Raw genomic sequence first — 24,239 nt, forward strand, 5'->3', positions numbered from 1 at the left:
CCTCACAGAGTAGCAGTCTCACACTCCCAACAGCAGTCTCACACTTGTTACTGACTAGTAATCACAAACTACCAAACTCACTCTCAAACAATAAGTCACACACAACTCACACAACATCCACACACTCTTTCACTCTTTTCAACCCCATTTGAGATTTGTGATTGTTGTTGCTTATTTGTGCATAGTGAATACAACTATTTTTTAAATCACAAATATCATCAAACATATGTAGTAAAGGTATGTTCTCATAAAATAATTTATTGTTTCTTAACAAATATATAAATAGGTTTACTGTTAAATATAATAAATTAGTTTAGAAAAATACACATTTAAAGCATTTTGTCCTGAATTTAAAAATAAACCTAGTTTTAGCATGGAATTCCAAGTGTCCTAAATGTTTAACCAGTACTGCTTCAAAAGTACTCCTACATCATTCTTTTTCTTCACTTTTCAAAAGGCCTTTTCCCTCCGTTAGTGAACTATTTCTTGAAGATATCTTAGCACCCTAACCAGCTGGTGTTCTTTAATGTTCTGGTGACCTTCTTAGACTTCATGTTGAACTCAAACTGCTTATGTCCACTGAAGAAATACAAAAGTCCTGCAAATAAAAAACAAAGACCATCAGTGCATTGTGTAATATTTGGGAAAAAGATCTACTTTAATATAGAATCGGTTAAGAAGAAACCTCATAATTTTGCTGAGGTTATCGTCAACTTTTCCTAATTGCCCTTCATTTGACAATACTGACATATTTTAGCAATTACGATAAAATTTCTCATTAATACATACTTTAGTAGTAAATAGTACAAAACAGCAGGGTCACTTTTGTTATGCGAAGAAATAGTTTCTTGGTCTTACTGTTTCAATATACGTTATATTGCAGAGTTGTAGTTGCATATTTAGTACTGGCTAAATAAGTAGACATAACAGTAGCCATATCGAGACAATATTGCTTTGCATTGTATTTGTAACATTTATACTGGTGATGAAGCCTGTGAGAGGAGTGGGCCTGCACATGTTCCATCTGAGCAGAAATAAACACAGTATGGCGCAGGGACCAGTGCTAACGCCTCTATTGCATAGGCCCAGGGCAATAAGCCCTGAGAAGCCAGGGAGATGCTGGCACCAAAGTATAATTAAACGATGCACAGTGCAGGGTCTAGCGCTAACACAACTCTTCCACTCCATTAGTTTCTCCTAGTCTTCCATTTACTATTCGAACACCTTTTATCCACCCATTCACTCTCAGTACTCCCGTCAACCCTTCTATCCAAGTCCCAGTCTATTCATCCGTTGTGTCCACCCATTCAATTGCAAGTTTGTTCCATCAGTTATTTTACCCCTCCATTGATCCACCCATGCACTTTGTTCGTACACCCATTAGATTACCTTTACATTAACATGACCTGCGACTCGTTGCACCCCTTTTTCTTTTGTTTATTTACGAGTCCACCATGTGTTCAGCTCACTTGTTCACCTGGTCCCCTATCTGCTCAGTCATCGAAGCCGTTAATCATCTATGTCCTTCATAATGTATCCATCCACTCAATTAAACTGTTTGTTCTCACATTAAGTCATCCTGTTCCCTTATTCATTCTTTTGATCAGTGATGAACTCACCCTGTCATTGATGTCTGCCTTTGTTTACCTGCCTCTTTCCTTATCTATCACTCCCCCACCCTTGTTCGACCGCCCTGATCCTCCTTTTCCCCCTGACCCCTATCGTTTAGCTGTACATTCCTCACATTCCCTAATCAAATCTACGTAATCTTGCGTTAAACATGAGTTCATTGACTACCTCATCTAACCTTCTATGTACGTTGCCAAGGACTTACTTATTCCTTTAAAACAAAATAAACACTTTCTAGACCTTTCCCTCTACTATTCTTTTCAATCCAACTAACAGACTAACATGTCCATCGCTCAAGTTAATTCCATATTACCCTATACTAATTCCTCACTAATCCTGTTTCATACAACTGTTGTGTTTGAAGATGATGGTATACTATGTAGACAAAACGCACAAGTGTGTTGTGCCCTCCTATGTAGGAAGTACTTTGGTGTTGTGTTTATGGCAGGGCCTGCTCCTGTGTTTGAACATGGCACTCTGGATAGATCAACTCTTTGGCACTGCAGACCTGCATTTAAAGCTGAGAGAGCATCACTGACTCTGTTGGCATAGCCTAGCTCCATAAATTGGCTGTCTGACTGCAGCCTGCACAGAAGATAAAGGGAGTTCGGCTTTAAGAAACTTCAGTAAGTGTGTTTGGAAACAGTGGATTGTGCTTGTGCTCTGCTCAGATGGCAATAGTAACTTGGGGCTCTAGCACAGGGAAGAGGCAATAACCTTAGCCAAGAAAGGCAAAGGGTGCTCATTTCCTCTGGTTCAGTACTCTGTTACAGGTCACACATTGTTAAGTCGCAAGGAGTTTGTTTTTTACCCTGCTCTCACATGGATGAATTATAATGTATAAACACTTCTGATATTTCATTCACCAGTTCTACCAGTCCAGTGCTTTAACTAAGGGATGTCCTTACCATTATCTTCGAAAACGGCATGAACTTTCTTTCCAATCCCTGGAAAGTCATCTTCTATCCGTCGGGGAGAGTCTTTGTCCATGGTCTTTCTGGCTTCATCAAGGCTGTAGGAGTAAATAGTTTACAAGGAATTAGGATCTACAGTTTGGTGAAACCAAGTCACATCAATTATGTTTTCACTCTATTATTATCATTAGTATTACCATCATCATTAACATCATCAATAATATGTTTCATCTTTTTATGTTCTAGTTCACCAACCCTAAGAATTATGATCCATAATTTAACAGCTGGAACTTCCTTTAAAGATTCACTGTTATGTATTGAGGGTGGCAGCTTCCAAAACAAAACAGAGCTTTCTCTCCACCAACAAATTCAGAGGTGATAAGTGATTGAATGTTGTAAACTGCAGGAGCCATATCATGGAACTACTGCACTGCCCTAAAGTAATGTCTGTGAAGCAAGACATCTTCGGTGCCTTCTGCTCTTTAATGTGTCCCTCTGTATTGCAACTGGTGCTCATGTAAAGAGCTCTGATACCTTCGGGCCAAGTGCGCCCTCTATAAAACAAAAAAACTTGATGGAACCAGACTGAGTGCCCTCGGGTACCTTTCTTCACATCTTTTGAACATGCCTTTGGTGCCCCAACAGGTTTGCTCCAGTGTCATTAGATCACCTGTGCTGGTGATAGGTACCAGAACTTTGTAAATGAAAGGGCAGTAGGGAATCTGGTGTAGAACTAGGATGTTAAATTACAGCTACAATATGGAAAACTATTAGTCGTTGGGACAAGGCCATGCCTAACAAGAGAAAGGAGTCCATTACTCCCCCACCCCACCGAGGGGGCTTAGTTCATCTGTAAGCCAATTTACTAAGACTTTATGAAGTGAGATTGGTATAAAATGTTAACCAGCAAAAATCAGTTTCCCCTCGGTAGAGCATCAGCCTGACGTGTGTTACTTTGGAGGAACCAGGGCCGAACTGGGAACCATCATCTGGCCAATGTATCCTCTCCCTTTTATTGTTCCCCGTAGCTCAGGTATTGGTCCTCTCCTCTTCTCTCTCCAACCATCTCTCGTGGCTAACTTGTATTTCGTTCATTTAGATTATTTGCGGAAAACACATAAATATTATTCTTTTTTTTTAATCATTTTCACCCCTAATATTCAAGCCCAAATTCCCTTATTAGGCATGGTGCTATAGAAATTCAATACCCTCATTTCAAAGCAGTTGACGACTTGTCACTACCCCAAATTCTGAACATTAGCAACTACTTCACTTCATCTGCAAAATGCTTTGCCACGCAACTCCACCTTGGTACCCCTGAATTCATACAGGGCATTCCAATTCAAGAACATCCCATTCATTGTCCTGGTGGACCCAATGTGAGGAACCATAAACACCCCCAGCTCATCCTCCCACCCAGCAGCACCTTCCTCAACATGTTTCTTTAGCTTTGTTTCACTCCCAACTCCTAAACTCTATCCCATCAACCTCTTGGTTTATAAAGCCACCAACAGATGTCTTGCTAGGTACTGCCTTGCTCACTTCAACATATTTGTTGTGATGTTAAATGGTTCCACATAAAAACAAATAAAGTCATCTATATTGTAAGTTTTTTCATAATTACCAGGAGCACCTCTGAAATTTACAGAAAGTACCGAATTACATCATCAGAACATCATGATCTCGCATCCTTACCTCCAGTACTGCTCTCCAACAAAAAAGTATGTTTTCTGTGTGCTTTGAAACTGCACAGCTGCATCGATGTGGTTCACAGTCCTTGGGAACCCAAGTTTGTAGATGTTTTTAGGGTAATTAGGTAGAATGTCAAATCCTTGAAGAACCCAATATTTTGATCCTATAGGAAACACAAAAATTAATAAATGTTAGCACGCCTTTACCTAATTCATTATGAGAATTCTATATGACGCCTCCATTTACCTTGAAAATGCAGAAAACTCAGTGGTGGCTCATCCGCAATGATGAAGGAGCATCACCCCGCTTGCTCAGAGCCAGCAGGTGAAAAATAAAACAATGTTCAACCCACATTTTTTTTTCACCTGCTGGCTGAGCCAGCACTGTAGGAAGGGGCGGGGTCAGGGCCATGGGAGGGAGGAGGAGGTCTGGTTGTGCACTTATAAGTGCTCATGTGTGCTTGGCTGGCAGTCTTAGGCTGGCCAAACACCCATGAGCCCTTAGGTTTCTCCAGCCCGACTCTATTATACAGCAGGGCTGGAGAAACAGCACAGATTCCCTGCCCTAAGCGGAACATTAAAGGAGCCCACTCATGCCAGTCCCCGCTCTTCTCTCATAGCATGAGAGCAGCGTGGGAATTGCACATGGTGTCTGATGCTGCCCCTGTGCCTGCTGGGACAAGGAAGTCCAAGACGCAACATGGGAAGCTCCCAGCAGTTCCAGGTAAGTCTCCTTGTATTCCTTTTTTATTATTATCATTAAACCTAACCCTTGCCCGGAACTCCCCCTCCCGCGCTCCCCCTGAACCCCTCCACACACCCCACCACTGTTTGTTATTGGCTGCCGCCACTGAGTAAACCACATGGCAGTAGGTTGTTAAAACACTTCTAGATCTGCTTTCAGACCTTTAAATTTTCAGCCACTGCTTAGTGCACCTGTTCCTATATTTAAAACATATTTCAGTTAAATTGCATTCCACCGACAATTACATTGCATTGACAGTTTTTAGGCCCTGCCTTAGCCAGTGCGCATGCGCTGCTCTATGAGGCCTTTAGTAAGGGCTTTTGAACTCTGAACACACGCTTGTGCATGTGTGCAGAGTTCAAAACACCAGAGAACACCCGCAACTGGCCTGTGCATGCGTCTTTCTTGAAAAGACAGCACACAATTGGTCCAAGGCGGGTGATTGTTCCGCCTTCTTTGTTCCCTGGCCTAGAGTGTGCAGGAGCGAGTATCTGTTTCCAATTATCATGTTTGCATTAATTGGAAACAGATGGCGCTCGCACACACGTGCTTGTTTTGTTTTGTTTCTGCTTAATGCCCCACATGCAAGTCTTACTGATTATTGCTTTCTTCCTCTCTCTGGCTAGTGGTTACTTCCTACCCCCTTTGCCTCTCTCTTTAAACCCGGGGCCTTATTTATGAAGGCCTTGCGCCGCCGGTGCGTCACTTTTAAAATGGGAAAAAGTGACGCACCGGTGGCGCAAGGCCTTCATAAATAAGGCCCCTGGTGGTTTACCACATACTGGTTAGCGTAACCTTTGCCCGCCATTTCTGTTTGTGGTAATAAGTAGTAAAGCAAGACATGTACCCCCCCAGCGCTGTGCCTGCAGTTTGTACATAAAGCACATTTTTAAGGTTCTGCTAAAAGTACGCTACCTCTTTAACTTGTCCCCCACCGCCCGACAAATGCCCGCCTCAGTTTTTCCTGGGCAAACACGGCATTGGAACTTCTATTACGCCCACGCACCACACAAGCATGCACACACTTGGCACACACGCAGTCTCTTTGCCAGTGCGCAGTCCTGGGCCATCTCCCGCCGGGTCTGTTTGTATTAAAACATCATTATGGACGCGGCGGATCCGCTCACAGACTGTGATCCCTATAAATTATGGACACCTCTGTTCAAGCTTCTGCCCCCGGGGCCCGAACCCGAGGTCCCGCTGTTTCAGGGACTTAAGTAAGTAGTGTGTTCAGGGAGCGCTGGCGCATCTGACACCCAAGGGAAACAGAGATAAAACACATGCACGCTTCAGACTGCGGAGATCTGACGGGGTCAGGGAGGCAGGCAGGGAGGGGCTGTATACAGTATTTCACTCTTAGGGCACCTAGAATGTATTCAATGAGTATTTGGCACTAGTTCGTTTCAATGTGTTAATAGAAACAACTCAAACACGGGTGGGTTGACAACTTAGTGGGCTGAGCACCAGTTGTAGAGGCTGTGTGTAACCTACAAGTTACATATCCTGTACGAGTTGCCAGTGGTTGATAAGCACGCGCATCATTTGAGGTGGGTTAAAATAGCACCTAATATTTCAGTGTAATTTCCTTGCACATAAAGGTTCCCGCTCGTTACTAGTGCCGGAGCCTTCCTACAGTAAACTTTCGCTAAACAATGCTGGTTGCAAGGTATGGGTGCACGTTTCCACACTCCATACATTGAACAAATTCCAATTTCCCAATCTCCCGACAAAAAATATTTCTTTCGCTGTTTTCTCAAATTCAAGTGCCAGGAAACTGCTCAGTAGATAAAATGTTAGAAGCCGTACTCCTCCTGAACAGCCTCCCTCTCCCCACCTCCACTCCCCCTTCAGCTTGTGGAATCTCGGTGTGTGGATCACAGATCTCGATCCAGTTGGTCTTTTGGGATTAGAGGACTTCAGGCTTCATGAGTGGAACAGACATTAAAACTCGAACACAGAAAGTGTTCTAAACTATAAGTTAAGGTTCCCTGCTACACTGACGTGCGGGGGGGCTTGTACATTGGAAGACAATTGAAGAATAATCTTTGATTGGTTCTGAAAGCTCCTGGACATAGGTGTTGGAAGTGGGGAGCTGCAGCCCTCCCGCCCCGCCTCCAAAAAATGTCCAGAAAGTGAATGACCATAAAGAAGCCATGACGTTTTATTCTTATCTTGCCCTATATTCAATGCCTTCAAACACAAGGGTCAAATGTTAGGCCTTGTTTTCTGACAAATCGCTGCTTATTTAACATGACACCCCTCTCTTTCTTCCCTCTCTGTTAATTGGCACCTCCGATTTTGTACTAATTAATGGGGTTACAAGGACAGGTGGTGCCATTCTATGTAGATAGTTTTTGTGAGCAGGCCAGTATAATCTCTTTGTTTAATTATGTGTTATATGGGTGCATGATCTTTCAACAGTTTTGTTCTTGTAGAAGTTCACCGATCACGGCCAGCCAACTCTACAATCATAACTCTCAACATAAGTTATATTGTTTGAAATCGGTGGGTGCCCCCACCTCCTTGCTCATTAATGCACCACAAACTGTAAAACATTTTTTGCTGGCACGGCGCTCCCTTGGAACAGACGCCCTAGGTTTTGTTCCCTAATGGCAAGTGTATTGTTCAAAATTGGATTATTAATTGGACTGCAAAAAAAGGGCATGAAAAGCTAGGCCGCTTAATTGTCTTCAAGGAAGACTTGTGACGGGTGGCCTCAATGAAGCAAGCCAAATCTCTTGAAGATGTAAATCTGGTTAATGGAAAGAGAAAAATTTGTCAAAGTGCAGAAGAAAAAGAAGGGTTGATATCTGTTGAATTTGGGAAGTGAGAGTTGAATTTTAAGTGGAAGTCTTACAGAATATTTAGGGACCCAATTGAAAGTAAAGACCTGTTAATCTAGGTGTCTTACCTTACCCATTGTTGTACATTTGCGAAAACTTGTAATAACGCACTGGCATATCCCGTAGGCCTCACTTTTGGGACCTTATAAGTATTTAGTTATGCAGCACAATATCCTTGGTGCAACAACATCAACTGTTGCATGTCTAAACATTTTTAAGGTCCCAAAGGCGAGACCTATTAGCTATGCCAATGCTTGTTAATATTTCTTTCTAGAAGCATTTTTTTTACAGGCTGTGCAGGTCCACTGCAGGTGCAATGTCCTGGCACAGAGTACGGATCAAGGAGCAAATGAGAAGAATTTGTTTTTTTCTGTTATGGAACTAAAATATGTAATGATTATCATTCCCATAGTATATGCTTAAATCTGTAGACTTTCATATTAAAAGCTAATTTTTCGGCTCCTTGTTAATGATTAATATTAAAAGGTAAATTACATTATTTGATGAAATATTGCACACTCAAATTGATTAATTCATTAAGTGCTGCTCTAGTGTCACAAAAGACATTTTAAGGCACTTGATATTGGTCAGGCCTCTTGTGCTGTCATAATGCGGTGCACGATCCACACACGAAGACTGTGGAGACCCGTGGTATATTTCCAGGGATGGGCAGTCAGACCTGAGACACCAGTGACACATGGTAACATTAGTGACAAAATAACCAAGAGGGTTAATGCACATAATTACCGTTGTCTAACCAAGGCCCAAGTTTTTGGGTAATGGCAGGGACCATTTAAAAGCTTCAACAGGTCCAAGGAACCCAGGTAGGGTCAGATTTATTGAAGCATATCATATGAAATTCTGGGGGTTCTAGGTGTGTCAAAGCTACTGCGGACTGATACACTAAGGGTCCTACACCCCAGTGGAGAGTAAACGTCTAGCATGCATCCTAACTTGTAGGTCATGAATGGTGATCATACCAGGAAACAATAATTTTACTGCTATGGTGTTTCTGCATTATTTCTCTTCTCAAGTTACATAGGCTACCTCTCTCTTTTTATGATGTTGGGGAATGATTTATTGATTGCCCCTTCTTTTCACATCATAGAAGGATCCTCATCCACAAAATGCAATGGAAAGTTCTAGGGTTTTCTTTTTTGCCAAAATTATGCTATTCTCAAAATGATCATATTCTGATAACGTTGGAAATAACCCTTGCTTGGTTCAGCATAAGCAACAATACACAACAATGCCAACCCAACAATGACCCAGAAGTTGTTGGATGACCGGGACCTGGAAGGTCCAAAATAGGTGAAGGAAGGCCATTGCAACAGATTTTCGAACAGAGAAAAACAATGACTATTTAAAGTATTTCATTTAGGTTGATTACCTGGGCATTCATCTCATTGGATTATTCTGAAATTGTAAGCACATATGGATCCAAAGGACCTTCAATGAACACCTGTGATCTGAGCAAACTATGGGTTATTGAGAAATATATGTGAATGTGACCCTCACTACAGCATGAGCAATGAAAGGGGTAATGCATGAAGCACATGGACAATCATAAGCTATGATGGGGAAATGTTTCAATCTTAAATCAGGCAAAGTTTAGATTATTGATGATCTTCAGTGATTAAAACTGGTGGGTCCTTTCCAGGTCAAGATTCACCATGGTAACACGAATTTGGTGTAAGTGATTATGAAATGTAAATACCTTTGAAGAGGAAAATCTGATCCGTCTCTGGATTTTCATAGGCGGCCTGGATACCAGATGGCAAAGAGGGCCAAAATTTTGAGATTGGGTAATTGGAAACTTCTTTTACGGTTGGAACTCTGCGCCAAAAAGAGCTGTTTTGGAAGAATAAAAGCTTATCATTTAATTGCAATATCACAATTATCAACACTGTAAAACAATCCACATTACTGTAAAACAATCCACATTACTTAGGATATGTTGGCATACAGAAAACAGTTATAAACATTGAAATATGTGACACTAATAATCACTGCAAATGTCTTCATGCTAAAAGTTGCCACTATAAAGGAAACAGTAGTTGTCTGTGCTTTTTGAGTGAGCCACAGTTATTTTTGGGCCTGACCTAGCCTCTCTAGCCCTATTCAATAATGTATAAAGATCAAACTAGAATTGTTTTTCTTTGCTTCACCTGTTCTTGAAAAAGATGATTTCTCCACGCAACGTGGTGATGGCATCAAAAACAAGAGTTGGGTCACAGATGGAAGGATTGACGGGAGACGAGGTAGTTGTGGTGGTAGTTGATACGGTGCTAGTTGGTGTGGTAGCTTCTGGTGTTGTTGGAACTGGGTTTGGTGCTGCTCCTAATGGATTGAAAACAAAATGCCTTTCAAAACCAATGTGAAGTATTATGCAATATGATCTCATTCACATAAAATACACCTTCTTTTAAATCTCATATTCATACATTAGTTGCTAGAACATAATAGTTTAAAGAACATGTTGGCCCTTCTCTGAAAATACATATTTTTTTTATTGTAGAAGGAAAATTAACATAACATGCAAGTTAACTTACCATACAGGGCTTGAATGCCATCGACATCATCCTGGGGGAGTCGGAATCGGGCTGGATCAGTATAGGAGTAGGTCGGATACATTAGAGCACTGCGATCACCAGAATGAGACAAGCCTAATGAATGGCCAAACTCATGGGCAGCCACCAGGAACAAGTTGTATCCTGTGGGACAAAGCAAAACAAATATGATGAATATACTCTCATGTCATATACAGTTTTCTAATAGGACATTGTTCATTATGTATTCATTTCAGAATGCAATGAAACAATAGCTAGTGAAGGAACAAACCAAAAGCACTTTAAACTAATAAGTGATTCTAAGCTAAGAAAAAGTTGGGATCTGAAAAACTGATGAGTGAGACTTGTAGTAAGTAACCATAAGGTGCTTTGTGAGTCTATGCGGCCTTACCTGGTGTAACTACGGTCTGCCAGAGCCTTTTTGATTGTATATCGGCACACTGAGATCTGCCAAGCATAACCTGAACTACCAGAGCCTAAAGGATATATTATACCGTCAGTGCTACCAGGGACTACTAAACCCAACCAGAATATTTGAAGGCCGCCAATGTTTCTAAGGTATACCAGACTGTACCTGACCCTACAATGGTCTACATTACCATTAGAGCCTGTCAGTCTCTGGGTTTAACAAGATGAACAAAAGTATAGCCTCTTCTTTTACAGTAGAGTTGTTCAAGTGATGTCACTTTAGCAGTAACTACATAGTACTTTTTTAGGTCTCGGAACTGCGAGACTCTATTGTGATCATTCTCGGTTTCAAGGAGTCAAGGGAGACAGACAAGTGAGGTGCACGCGCAACCTTGGAACTGGGATCAGGTCGCGCGCGCCTCCTGTCTCCCATGGCTCCTTGGAAGCACACAGACACGCACGCACACACACACACACATACAGCCCCCCCCCCGCCGCGCACACACACATACAGCCCCCCTCGCCGCCGCCAGTGCGCATACACACACAGAACCCCCCCTTACACACACAAATCTCCTACCTCGTCTCGGCTTGTCATCGCGCTGCCTTGCCCCCGCTCCTCTGGTGCGCGCGCACCACTGGTTTCTATTCCCGCGTCGGCCGGTTTCGATTCCGTGCTCGTGCTTGTTTATTTACTTTTGCTGTAGGCGTCCACCGACACTTCTGGTGAGGTAGGCTGCCATATTGGAAGGGAGTCTGCTATGATCACTGGCCTTAAGTCTACATCAGATACCTATATGTAGTATTTTTTGTCACTTTGATCGACAATCTCATATTCTATTTAATTCCAAATACTTACTAAGAAATTGAAAGTATTCAATCATAATGTTCTTGCTTGCATCACTTAAAAATAACACGAACATATATATATTTTTTAATACGTTTCAGCATGGGACAAAGAGTGAAATGTAATTTCTTGTACGCTTGATATACACGTGCTGCACTGTAGTGATAGCTTTCTTACTGTGCCGAATGTTCGGTCGCTGAATATGGGTGATAATCCCACTTGCAGCCGCCTACGCAACCCGGAAGCACAGCTAACTCCAGGTCTGGGAACTGCTTTACTACTCTGATAATAAACTAGCTATTTTCTCGTGCAGTGTCAGTCTGGAGCAAAGTGGTTCCTGGAAAGTGTTTTCGCACCTTCTGTCTCGCGCCATGCAGTTGGAAATGGGAACCACCTTAACGAAGGCTAGTGCTGGAGCTCTATCCTGACAGCTGCCCTCACCTCTTCATTCTGCTTCGCTCTCCTAGAGCTGCCTTTGTTTTTATGTTCCCACATTGAACTGTTTATTTTCGGACAGCTAGCAGTCTCTGTGTCCATCGCTTTGAAACCCTGGTAACGCTTTTGCTGTCCATTGTCCAGAAAGGGAGACAGCTTTTTGTCAAGAATGTCCTGCACCGATGAATACAAAAACGCAACGCGTTTAGAGTTTCTTGTATTGCTTCCTAGAATACCTAAGCACCACACGACTAGTGACTGGAGAAACGAAGCATCCTGCATCTAATGTGCCACGAACATAGGAGGGCACTGCACGGGTGCTGTCTATTATTTTAATTTATCCAGTCTTCGGTGATCGTGTTTTTGATCACCGTTCCTAGAATATTGATTTGTCGAGCCATTGAAACAATTGCGAGTCCGCTAGCAGATATCCAACAATGGACAAGAAATTCTTTGACGTGGTGCTGGATGAAGTGCGAAAGGTAAAATATAAAAGTTCGTTTTAAAAGGTTTTTTTGTTTCTAAACCGGAGGTTGGTGCATAGCTGGAAAGTTAACCCGGTCCATGCGCGAATAGCTAGCTGCTCCCGTGCCAGTTTTTTTCCTAGCATGCAGGGATGTCGTTCTGATTTTATAGTAGTGGGATAAACAAGAGACCAGTCCAAGAATGCAAAGAAAAAACTGCTCTAGAGCAGTTACTCATGGACCTGAGAAACTTGGCTAGGCTGGTGGTGGGTAGATAAGGGCGAAAGAAATCTGATACACTGCATGGGTAAATATTGTAAATCCAACGCACAACTCTACTCATTAGAAGGTTTTCGATGTATCAATTTGATATTCCATTCTTCAAATGTCTTATGTTAACACTCCCCATTTCTGCATCTTTCGTACACACTTGGCATGTATTTTATTTTATTTATTTTTTATTTTAAAAGTTTTATATAGCGCTAGCTTGACCCGTATTTGTGAGTGCTGAGTAGTGAGTGCAGACTAGTGAGTGCAGAGTAGTGAGTGCAGAGTAGTGAGTGCAGATTAGTGAGTGGTGAGTGCAGAGTAGTGAGTGCAGTGTAGTGAGTACAGAGTAGTGAGTAGTGAGTGCAGATTAGTGAGTGGTGAGTGCAGAGTAGTGAGTGCAGAGTAGTGAGTAGTGAGTGCAGAGTAGTGAGTGCAGAGTAGTGAGTGCAGAGTAGTGAGTGCAGAGTACTGAGTAGTGAGTGCAGAGTAGTGAGGGCAGAGTAGTGAGTGCAGAGTAGTGAGTGCAGAGTAGTTAGTGCAGAGTAGTGAGTGCAGAGTAGTGAGTAGTGAGTGCAGAGTAGTGAGTAGTGAGTGCAGAGTAGTGAGTGCAGAGTAGTGAGTGCAGAGTAGTGAATAGTGAGTGCAGAGTAGTGAGTGCAGAGTAGTGAGTGCAGAGTAGTGAGTTCAGAGTAGTGAGTAGTGAGTGCAGAGTAGTGAGTAGTGAGGGCAGAGTAGTGAGTAGTGAGGGCAGAGTAGTGAGGGCAGAGTAGTGAGGGCAGAGTAGTGAGTGCAGAGTAGTGAGTGCAGAGTAGTGAGTAGTGAGTGCAGAGTAGTGAGTGCAGAGTAGTGAGTAGTGATTGCAGAGTAGTGAGGGCGGAGTAGTGAGGGCAGAGTAGTGAGGGCAGAGTAGTGAGGGCAGAGTAGTGAGTAGTGAGTTCAGAGTAGTGAGTAGTGAGTTCAGAGTAGTGAGTAGTGAGTTCAGAGTAGTGAGTAGTGAGTTCAGAGTAGTGAGTAGTGAGTAGTGAGTTCAGAGTAGTGAGTAGTGAGGGCAGAGTAGTGAGGGCAGAGTAGTGAGGGCAGAGTAGTGAGGGCAGAGTAGTGAGTTCAGAGTAGTCATTAGTGAGTGCAGAGTAGTGAGTAGTGAGTGCAGAGTAGTGAGTGCAGAGTAGTGAGTGCAGAGTAGTGAGTAGTGAGTGCAGAGTAGTGAGGGCAGAGTAGTGAGGGCAGAGTAGTGAGGGCAGAGTAGTGAGTAGTGAGGGCAGAGTAGTGAGTAGTAAGGGCAGAGTAGTGAGGGGTGAGTAGTGAGTTCAGAGTAGTGAGTAGTGAGTTCAGAGTAGTGAGTAGTGAGTTCAGAGTAGTGAGGGCAGAGTAGTGAGGGCAGAGTAGTGAGGGCAGAGTAGTGAGGGCAGAGTGGTGAGTTCAGAGTAGTCATTAGTGAGTGCAGAGTAGTGAGTAGTGAGTGCAGAGTAGTGAATAGTGAGTGCAGAGTAGTGAGTAGTGAGTGCAGAGCAGTGAGTGCAGAGTAGTGAGTAGTGAGTGCAGAGTAGTAAGTAGTGAGTGCAGAGTAGTAAGTAGTGAGTGCAGAGTAGTGAGTAGTGAGTGCAGAGTAGTGAGTAGTGAGGGCAGAGTAGTGAGGGCAGAGTAGTGAGGGCAGAGTAGTGAATGCTGAGTAGTGAGTGCAGAGTAGTGAATGCAGAGTAGTGAGTAGTGAGTGCAGAGTAGTGAATAGTGAGTAGTGAGTGCAGAGTAGTGAATGCAGAGTAGTGAGTGCAGAGTAGTGAGTTCAGAGTAGTGAGTAGTGAGTTCAGAGTAGTCATTAGTGAGTGCAGAGTAGTGAGTGCAGAGTAGTGAGTAGTGAGTGCAGAGTAGTGAGTGCAGAGTAGTGAGTGCAGAGTAGTGAGTGCAGAGTAGTGAGTGCAGAGTAGTGAGTAGTGAGTTCAGAGTAGTGAGTGCAGAGTAGTGAGTAGTGAGTGCAGAGTAGTGAGTAGTGAGTGCAGAGTAGTGAGTAGTGAGTGCAGAGTAGTGAGTGCAGAGTAGTGAGTAGTGAGTGCAGAGTAGTGAGTAGTGAGTGCAGAGTAGTGAGTAGTGAGTGCAGAGTAGTGAGTGCACTCACTACTCTGAACTCACTACTCACTACTCTGCAGAGTAGTGAGTTCAGAGTAGTGAATAGTGAGTGCAGAGTAGTGAGTGCAGAGTAGTGAGTGCAGAGTAGTGAGTGCAGAGTAGTGAGTAGTGAGTGCAGAGTAGTGAGGTCAGAGTAGTGAGTAGTGAGGTCAGAGTAGTGAATAGCGAGTGCAGAGAAGTGAGTAGTGAGTGCAGAGTAGTGAGGGCAGAGTAGTGAGGGCAGAGTAGTGAGGGCAGAGTAGTGAGGGCAGAGTAGTGAGGGCAGAGTAGTGAGTAGTGAGTGCAGAGTAGTGAGTGCAGAGTAGTGAGTTCAGAGTAGTGAGTTCAGAGTAGTGAATAGTGAGTGCAGAGTAGTGAATAGTGAGTGCATAGTAGTGAATAGTGAGTGCATAGTAGTGAGTGCAGAGTAGTGAGTGCAGAGTAGTGAGTGCAGAGTAGTGAGTGCAGAGTAGTGAGTGCAGAGTAGTGAATGCAGAGTAGTGAGTAGTGAGTAGTGAGTGCAGAGTAGTGAGTGCAGAGTAGTGAGTGCAGAGTAGTGAATAGTGAGTTCAGAGTAGTGAATAGTGAGTGCAGAGTAGTGAATAGTGAGTGCAGAGTAGTGAATAGTGAGTGCAGAGTAGTGAGTGCAGAGTAGTGAATGCAGAGTAGTGAGTGCAGAGTAGTGAGTGCAGAGTAGTGAGTGCAGAGTAGTGAGTTCAGAGTAGTGAGTGCAGAGTAGTGAGGGCAGAGTAGTGAGGGCAGAGTAGTGAGGGCCGAGTAGTGAGGGCCGAGTAGTGAGTGCAGAGTAGAGAGTAGTGAGTGCGAGTGCAGAGTGCGAGTGCAGAGTGTGAGCAGTGTGTGAGCGTGCAGGGTGAACAGTGTGTGAGCGTGCAGGGTGAGCAGTGTGTGAGCGTGCAGGGTGAGCAGTGTGTGAGCGTGCAGGGTGAACAGTGTGTGAGCGTGCAGAGTGAACAGTTTGTGAGTGTGCAGAGTGAACAGTTTGTGAGTGTGCAGGTTGAACAATTCCAATCCAAACCACATAATTCCATTACACACCACATGCATACACTCCATAACACATGACTAAAAGACATTGCCATTTACAATGCCATTAGCTCTAACTCAAATATATCCGAGACCTATTGCATTTCCAATGCTTGTTGTAATGGTGTGTGCTCCCTTTTGTGAACAGGGATTATTGGCAAGCTCTGAACTTTCTGAACCTGTCAAGGTATTATGCAGACTAGCTCTAAGGACATTGAGGTTACTTCCTGAACACCTGAGTTCTTGTTTCGTTAGCTTACTAGTGGATATATTAATTAGCATTTTGTATGCATTCTAAAATTAACAGGGAGACAAATAACTGAATGTGAAGGATCTTGGTATGGAATTTACGGTAAATATAATTTTTCGACTGAAGCTTTAAAGTGATAATGGAAAACTTTTACATCTGAAAGATATAGTGTGAATCTAATCCAGCATTATGATTTTAAATGTATTTTAATATGTACATTTAGTCCTAAAATGGGCATATTAGATTATTTGCATATGACTGTATTTCTGTTCATAATGTCCTGGTTGTATAGAACTCTTTCTAAGCTGAAGTCATTTTCATATCTTTCCCATTGCAGGTGCAAAATAATTTTACGTACGACTTATATGTTGTTTCCTGCGAAATGTGTGCGCTATTGTTATAACTTTTGCTTTGAAAACATAAGGATGTGGGATCGGACTCTGTGAGCGCTGGAAATGACTATTGCATTTAACAAATGTATCTATGGTAAAATAATTCTAATCAAGGCATTTTAACCTGTAAGATGTTCTCAGTTTTAAAAAAGCTCTCTGAATAAATCTCTTTGTACGGATGACCTTATATTCCATACTTTTGGGTAAGAACATCCAAACGTAAAATGCTTTATGTATTAAAAAGTAAAAAAATAAACTAAGGTATCGCATTTGTTCAAAACTGTAATCCACTAATCGCTTCTTCAGACACCGCCCAACCCAACCATTCATAGTGAGACCATATCAGGTTCACATACTTTAGTTTAGCTCCCTTAGTATCACAAAGCGTGGAATACTGAGAAAGCACTTTATATGTGGAATTCAGACTCATTCACAACCAATTCCTTATCTATTCAGTAATGAAATGCTGTTTTTTTTAATACTTTGTTTAGGGTAGACTGTCTGTTCCTCTGATTGAATTGCTTTGGATTATTATAATAATTTAAAAGAGAATGTAAATGTGAGAACACAGATGGCACTATGATGAAAGTATGACTATATGGATAAGTCTGACCTCGATGGAGATCAAGGCAGCATGGGACACCAGGCTATATCCCGAGTTCATGGTTTCTGATCGTTTACAAGCGAGGCAGGGTGTATACATAGGATCCTATATTGTGGAGTGAGTTAGTATCGTTTAAAGATATGTGTCTTTCATTTCTCTGTGAACTGCACGTGGGTAGCAAAGTCAATTCTTTTGTAATTGGCAAAGCACTTTATGATTAGCTCCAGGGGCATTGACTAAAATTGACCTATTCATCACCGGTTGATTTCCCCTTTGTATTTTGTTACTCATGACGATTCTCACATAAGTATCACTCATTCAATGACACTTGAATAAGATTCAGAGAATGGTTTCATGTATTTGAACACCTACCAGCCGACCCCGCGGTCCAGGATTCATCTTCATCAAAGTGCGCATCGCCACCAATTGAATTCCCAGGTGCAAAGGCATGGGCCAGAGTTCCATGAGGTCCATCAAATGGGTAGAAATCACCATGCACTAAAAGAGTAAATGGCAAATTAGCAAAATCTGGAGGAATAGAAAGCTAAGGAAAAATCAGAATCAAGGGAGATCTCCCAAGGATGACTGCAGCACATCGATTTATCCTTACCTCCTGCTCCAAAGGAGATCTGGATATCAGCCGTCCCCTCGTAGATCCGGCTGAAGGTCAGTGGGGTCACATCGCTCCAGACTTTGAAAGCTCTCCGGATCGCTCTATCTACATCAGCCTCAGCCATGTCAGGGGTGTGGTTCAAAATTCTTTTTTACAAACAAATATAAAACAGCATTATTAGTGGAGCCTTTGTGCATTGAGAACAATAGTATATACTGTCATCTAAAACATGTTTTCTATCATGTTACCTGTAGGTCAAAGATGTTGTTCTCCAGGTAGGGCGACCACCAAAATGGCTGTATTCAGCCACATCAGTAACGCCACAGCGGGGCTTGTGCATCACTTCCAGTGTGTTGGAATCCAACTTCCCAGTCACCTCCAGCCCAAAAAACGCCTGCATTTCTTGAAGTTTTTCAGAGAACGGACTAAGCTTTTTTCGCAAAATAGGTGTCCCATCTTCATTGAGATTGTAGAATTTCTTTAAATATTCCTGAAATTAATACAAATAACAAGTTAGTACATTGTCAGAAACCTCCCAATTGCCACAAGTGTTCCTTTACATCTCAATGAGATATTTCATAAACCTCTTTGAGGTTGAATGACTGATTTGAGTCTTATATAAAAGATGCCTCTCTAGTCTTACCTGGGAGAGTTTTTCTGCAGTGTTGTAGGGCCTATGTCTGGTGGAATTTTTTTTCAGAGATAGTGGGGTGAGATTGTATGTTGCAAAGCAGAACCTTGGCCTTTTCTGGGATGCAGACCTGAGCTTAAATTCTCAGATTGGGGTACAGTGCATTACCAGACAATGTAGCCCATTCGACTTCTGCATTCATCATCACAGAACAATGCCTGCCTTAGGCAAGGGTCTCCTTCCAAATTAGAAAGTCATTGTTTGTAGGTCTTTCAGCAAAGTACAGACAGAAGCAGACCGGTATCTGAACAGTGGTCGCAGAAAAGAGCGGCGTTCAAGATGTTACCACCAGGCCTGGACTAGGAAGCTAGATTCAGCAGTGGAAAACACTTACATAATTGCCTATTACTGCAGTGAGGGAGCCTAGTGAGCAGTGACTGAGGCTAGTGACTGTCTCTGGGGTTATGGTGGAGTGCAATGACACATTTTGCAAAACAATGTTCCGAATACAAATGCTGAAAAACCACGGGCCTCACAGCTACCTCTGACAAAACAAGCATTTGCAATGCAATTGGTCTCGCCTTTGGGACATTACATTATAGGTTTTTTATTTATGCAGCATATTATCCTGGATGCTAAAAAACGTAAGAAAGACAAATTTCTTTTTGAGCCCATCATGAAACTGTTAAAAAACCAAACTAAAATGCCCACAATGCAGCGAGCAGATGGCTGAAGAAAACTAAATAGAAGATGGTATCTTCTGTCCTCCAACCAAAAATTGGTGTTGTGCAATGCAAAATAAATGCTCGTTCCTTGCTTTTTTACATTTTTTTCTTGTATACAATGAAAGGTTAAACAGCCACTGGGGAAGAGGGCAGAGAGGCCCTTCATATTTAATGGGCTACATTAACACTCCTTAGAAAACCTGAAGTGGGTGTTCTTTCCAGAACAATGTGAGCAGCAACAGTTAGAAGTGTCCAAACTTGACACTCAAAAAAAAATATTTAATTGACTGCTTACACCTCCACCGTGAAGTGCCCTGTGTGAGCAAGTGCAGCCCAGATGGCACTGCTACTCCGCGACAGCCCTCAGGGAAGTCAGAAAGGGATTTATAAGTGTGTAAACTCCTGTAGCACTACATTTCTTATTGCTAAACCTGTATGCACAACAGCAGAAACTTCAGCTGCAGTCGGGGCTCCTAGGTCTCAGAGTTTTTTAAACTTGGCTTTTGAAGTCGGCAATGTTTAAAAAAAGTGTGATGCTGCAATGCTACTGCCACGAAACCTCAAGCGCTCTAAAATGTCCAATTATTCTCTAGACTACCTCGTTCTCTTCTCTCCTCATTTGTAAACTCTTGCTCTACTTTCTCAGCTTATCTCTTGTTTACCAGCCTTCCAAATGCAACCTACACGACGGCCACGCCTCATAGCATTCAAATGTTGAAGCTTCTCTTGGAATGTATGAAGTTACAACGCATACATTTACAACGCGTGCCTTTACAGAGCAGTTTTTACACTGCAACATCCCTTACATACATTTACGCATACATTTACATTGCATGCCATTACAACTAATTTTTTTAAACTACATGTACAACGCATTCCATTACATTGTATTATACATTTACAACGCATACTATTAGAATGCATACTCCAACATTGCATTTAAGGTAAGTGTTGGATACTGTAGGGGAAACGAATACTATTTTAACTCCAGGAGGTGCAACAGTAGGGTAAGTGTTGGATAGTGTAGGGGTAAAAATTACTATTCTAACTCCAGGGGGGTGCAACAGTAGGGTAAGTGTTGGATAGTGTAGGGGTAAAAATTACTATTCCAACTCCATGGGGTGCAACAGTAGGGTAAGTGTTGGATAGTGTAGGGGTAAAAATGACTATTCTAGCTTCAGGGGTGCAACAGTAGGGTAAGTGTTGGATAGTGTTTGGGTACTATGCGTTGTAATGGTATGCGTTGTAATGACATGCGATGTAATGCCTGTGTTTTAGTGACATGTGTTGTAGTGTCATGCGTTGTAGTGACATTAAAATGTAATGGTTGCGTCGTAGTGACATGCGTTGTAAAGGATGTTGCGATGTAATGACTGCATTATAAATGTAGTGCAATGTGATGACTGCGTTGTAAAGGTTGTTTCCCCTTCTCTTGTACTTCTCCCTTATTTCTTCTCGTGCATCGCACTGCTAAGGGCTGCCTTGCATTTATATTATTTGCCACAGCCTCATTCACACACCGTCAATTGTCTGCGGTCCCTCTGTGTCAGTGATCGCCTTCTGTACTAAATTTGAGTTTTTAAAAAAAGCACTTTCGTTTGTATCTTGTGGGTTGTAAATTGTTTTGACCCACCTTCCTGAGGATCTCCATCAACTGCTGCAAAATCTTAAATAAGTAAATACAAATTTCGCACCTCACACTTATCCTTTCCTCCCACACTGACCACAGTTTGCACATGAGCATCGTGCAGACACCATAGTGTTTACCTCTCTTGTCCAACTGTCACCTTCCAACAGTGGGCCCAATCGTCATGATCCCACTCAAACGCCATGTGGGTACCCTGTCCACTGCTTGGTATTATGTAAAGCGTAGCTGTTCCAAACACTCCTCCCTGCTCTTAGCCATTAGATTCCTGCCCGTGCTGGCTGAGGGGTGCACACAGCGGTTTAGAAACGAGCCACCGGGAGCCATGGAAGTGAGTGGCCATATTTATCCGAACACTTTGTGCAAGCAGTGAACTACCTTATAGTATATCTACTTTCAGCAACGTGGCGTCAGCATATTCGTGTGACGTCTATTTGCATGCATTCATGTGCTAATCAAGAATGTTAATCGAACAAATTAAACCAGACGATTACTAATTTATTGAGAACATTTCCCTTACCTTTTATGCTTCAGTGATGCAGCTGTTTATCTACATTAGTCCCTATACATGTCAACGTATCTCGCCTTTGGAACATTTTGCATATATATATATATATTTTTAATCTAGGAGCTCTGTGTCTAATCAGCAACAAAAAACGGCAAGGCGGTGGCGTTTCCGTGGGAGAACGAGGGTGATAAACTAATACAGTAAAGTGCAAGCACTAATATTGTGCTACAGCGAGTTAAGTGCACACCAGCAGCCACTTCAAACTGCGGGTAAATGAGAGGATATGTGCTGTTTGCAGAGTGAACAGACGAGTACTGCAGCTGTTTGTGGGGACAACACAAGCACCGTGTGCATCTGCGGAGGCGCTGAGACTGCCTGTGTTACATTTAGGTTCCACCTGTACAGAGTAAAGGAGAGAGCAGGGACAGAAGAGTTCTGCAGAGGGTGGCTAAATATTTAAACACAGGCGCAGGGCTCAAGCAGGGGAGGGGGCTGGGGGAGCTGCATGCAAAACTGGGAAATCCTCTCTCTGAAGTCAGAGAAATAAAATAACGAGGCGCTCAAAAACAACTTCTGACATTGAATGTTCAGCAAATGTGAGCAGATAACGTTTACAGGCCTGACTCTCTCCCTTGGGCATGCAGAGCTCGGAAATGAATAAATATTCACCGGTCGCCAGCTTTTACATTATACCCCCCACGGCGGGGGACCACTGTGGGTGCGAGCAGCACTGCACTGCAGAGATGCGGTCAGACTGAGCACCATAAAACAAGGGATTGTCTGGTGATTCTGGGTATATCACTTAATCTCCCTGTGCCTTCCAAATAACGAATGTATACTTGTGTAACATAACTGGTGACCTTCGGGTCCTGTTCAGGCTATATTACACTACAAAAAAAATAACACCTGACCTTCAATAGCCAGATGGGAGGAGGGAAGAGAGGCCATCACACACTGGCTGTACATGTGATGGCTGACCAAAATGCTTTCTGAGTGAAATCGCCAGAAAGAGAATTAAACACACAAAGGAGGGACTTTTACAGAAATGAACCAATAAGAAGCCAGCATTTCTGACTGTCACAGCTAGTAACCAATGGCAATCGGTGGGTTTGCCAAACCCCACAGAAGATAAATAACAGGTCGATCGAAGCTCGACCTAAAACATGGTGAGATTGCAATGCTTTAGGCAGCAGTACAGTATAAAACCCCACTACTCTGCAGCAATAAACTGAACAAATTCCTTTAATAAAACTGTATGTAGCTCCCTCTGGCTATTTTCGAGGATAGCTGGGTCTGGAGAACCCTCAAATCTCCCAATCTTAGACAACTCAATTGTTCCCAAGCCTCTTAGGATGTTTCTGCTTGTCCCATTTGGCAAGACCACCCTTGGTAATCGCTCATCTAAAGTGTAATTGCGTATTTCTTCTGGAATCTGTAGTTAAGTAACTGTATTCTAAAGTCATTGGTATATTCCTTCTGGGTTCTGCAGGCTAGTGCCTCTCTTATTAAATTCTAATGGTACATTCCTGCTTCGTCCTTCAATCCTGTGACTCATTTAAATCTAATAGTATATTGCTGCTTGGGTTCTTTAGTACAATGACATAAACAAACCCCCCCACGAGCTTTCAACGTAGCGGAGAGTGCCCTTTATATATCTCTCTAGTGATAATCTGGGTTGACACAATTAACTTTTGCACAGTTCTAATGAAGTTTTAATAGCCCACTGTTTGCACTTGAGCCATTGGTGACGCTGACGTCCTATATACCAGGCTACTGGACTGGACGTTTACTTCTGCGTCATCTCAGCCAGCACATGGTGTGGTGTTAACATACTGAACAATTTAAAATATATTTGGTATGTTTTAATAATTGTTAAAATTGAATGTGCTTTCGTTAATGAAGTAATGCCTGCTTCCTTCCATGCTCCAACAGACATGTTCTGCTCTTCCTTGTAATATGAGTGCAGTCAGCAGGGAGCCGCCTCTCAGCCTACTGCTATCACATTTTACATGCCCTAGGGCCATATTTCCTGATTCTCTTTAACTTCTTGTGCCATTTCATTGTTTGCTAATCGGGCACGGATAGCAATACCAGACCTTTAGCGAAACAAACGTTTTTGCATATATTTTTAATTGTTCTTGTTATCACAGTATTATTAACTTTTTTAAATAGTATAATTGTATTTTACTGACCGTTTATAGCGCTCTATCCCATGAAAAAAACGCTAAATCAGCATGTAATTCACCTTTCAGGTTGGCACATTAAAATATCCCTATATCCATATTTTATTAACTAACAAACTTCAAAGAATAAGTGATTACAGCTTTAACCGAAACATGTTATTACATGCAGAACAGAATTTAGCATTTCTTCCAAAATGTTGAAAATAAATATCCTACAACATGTACCACGGAACCAAAACATTCTATTATGGGGTTTTAACTCTTCCTTTATGCAGACTGGAATTCTGCTGGACTCAGTTCATGGACTAAAGTCTGTCCTGGACTCACCTCTGCCATCTGTTGACTCTCATCCCGGTCTTCGGTTACAGGCACTGCAGGGAAGGCATATGTGTGCAGCACACACAGGAGCAGCAGCAGCGACAAGGACTTCATTCTTCTCTTCTCCTGGCCCTCCCTCTGCTCAGTGAAAGGTCTCTCTTCGGGTTCTCTGCCTCTCCATCTCTCTGCTCCCCTTTTATTCAGTCCATGTGAGCGGCCTCTAGTCAGCTGCGTGAGTCACTCTTTACAACTTCCGGAAGGTACAAGTCAAAACACATCTAGAGTGCTACATCATTTGTCTGTTTGATGAAATACCTCAATGTAGCAATCCATCCTGTAAAATTATTAGTAAGAGATTTTACAAGCACAGGAAACTTTTTTTTAAATTATGAATACTTTTGATAAAA

At 42.5% G+C, this 24,239-nt stretch overlaps 1 pseudogene across 1 annotated transcript; it reads right to left on the bottom strand.

Moving 5' to 3' along the window:
• Positions 1–458: 458 nt before the first annotated feature.
• LOC144772583 (matrix metalloproteinase-18-like) lies at positions 459–24,013 on the bottom strand (annotated as a pseudogene). The gene is made up of 10 exons (XR_013599807.1): positions 23,842–24,013; positions 18,071–18,312; positions 17,820–17,968; positions 17,582–17,707; positions 10,375–10,536; positions 9,991–10,162; positions 9,540–9,673; positions 4,239–4,398; positions 2,538–2,641; positions 459–598 (listed from the first exon to the last, which is right to left on the bottom strand). The product of XR_013599807.1 is annotated as a matrix metalloproteinase-18-like (transcript).
• Positions 24,014–24,239: the final 226 nt, after the last annotated feature.

The sequence above is a fragment of the Lissotriton helveticus genome, chromosome 8 (assembly GCF_964261635.1).
Source record: "Lissotriton helveticus chromosome 8, aLisHel1.1, whole genome shotgun sequence".
NCBI classification, from domain to species: Eukaryota; Metazoa; Chordata; class Amphibia; order Caudata; family Salamandridae; genus Lissotriton; species Lissotriton helveticus.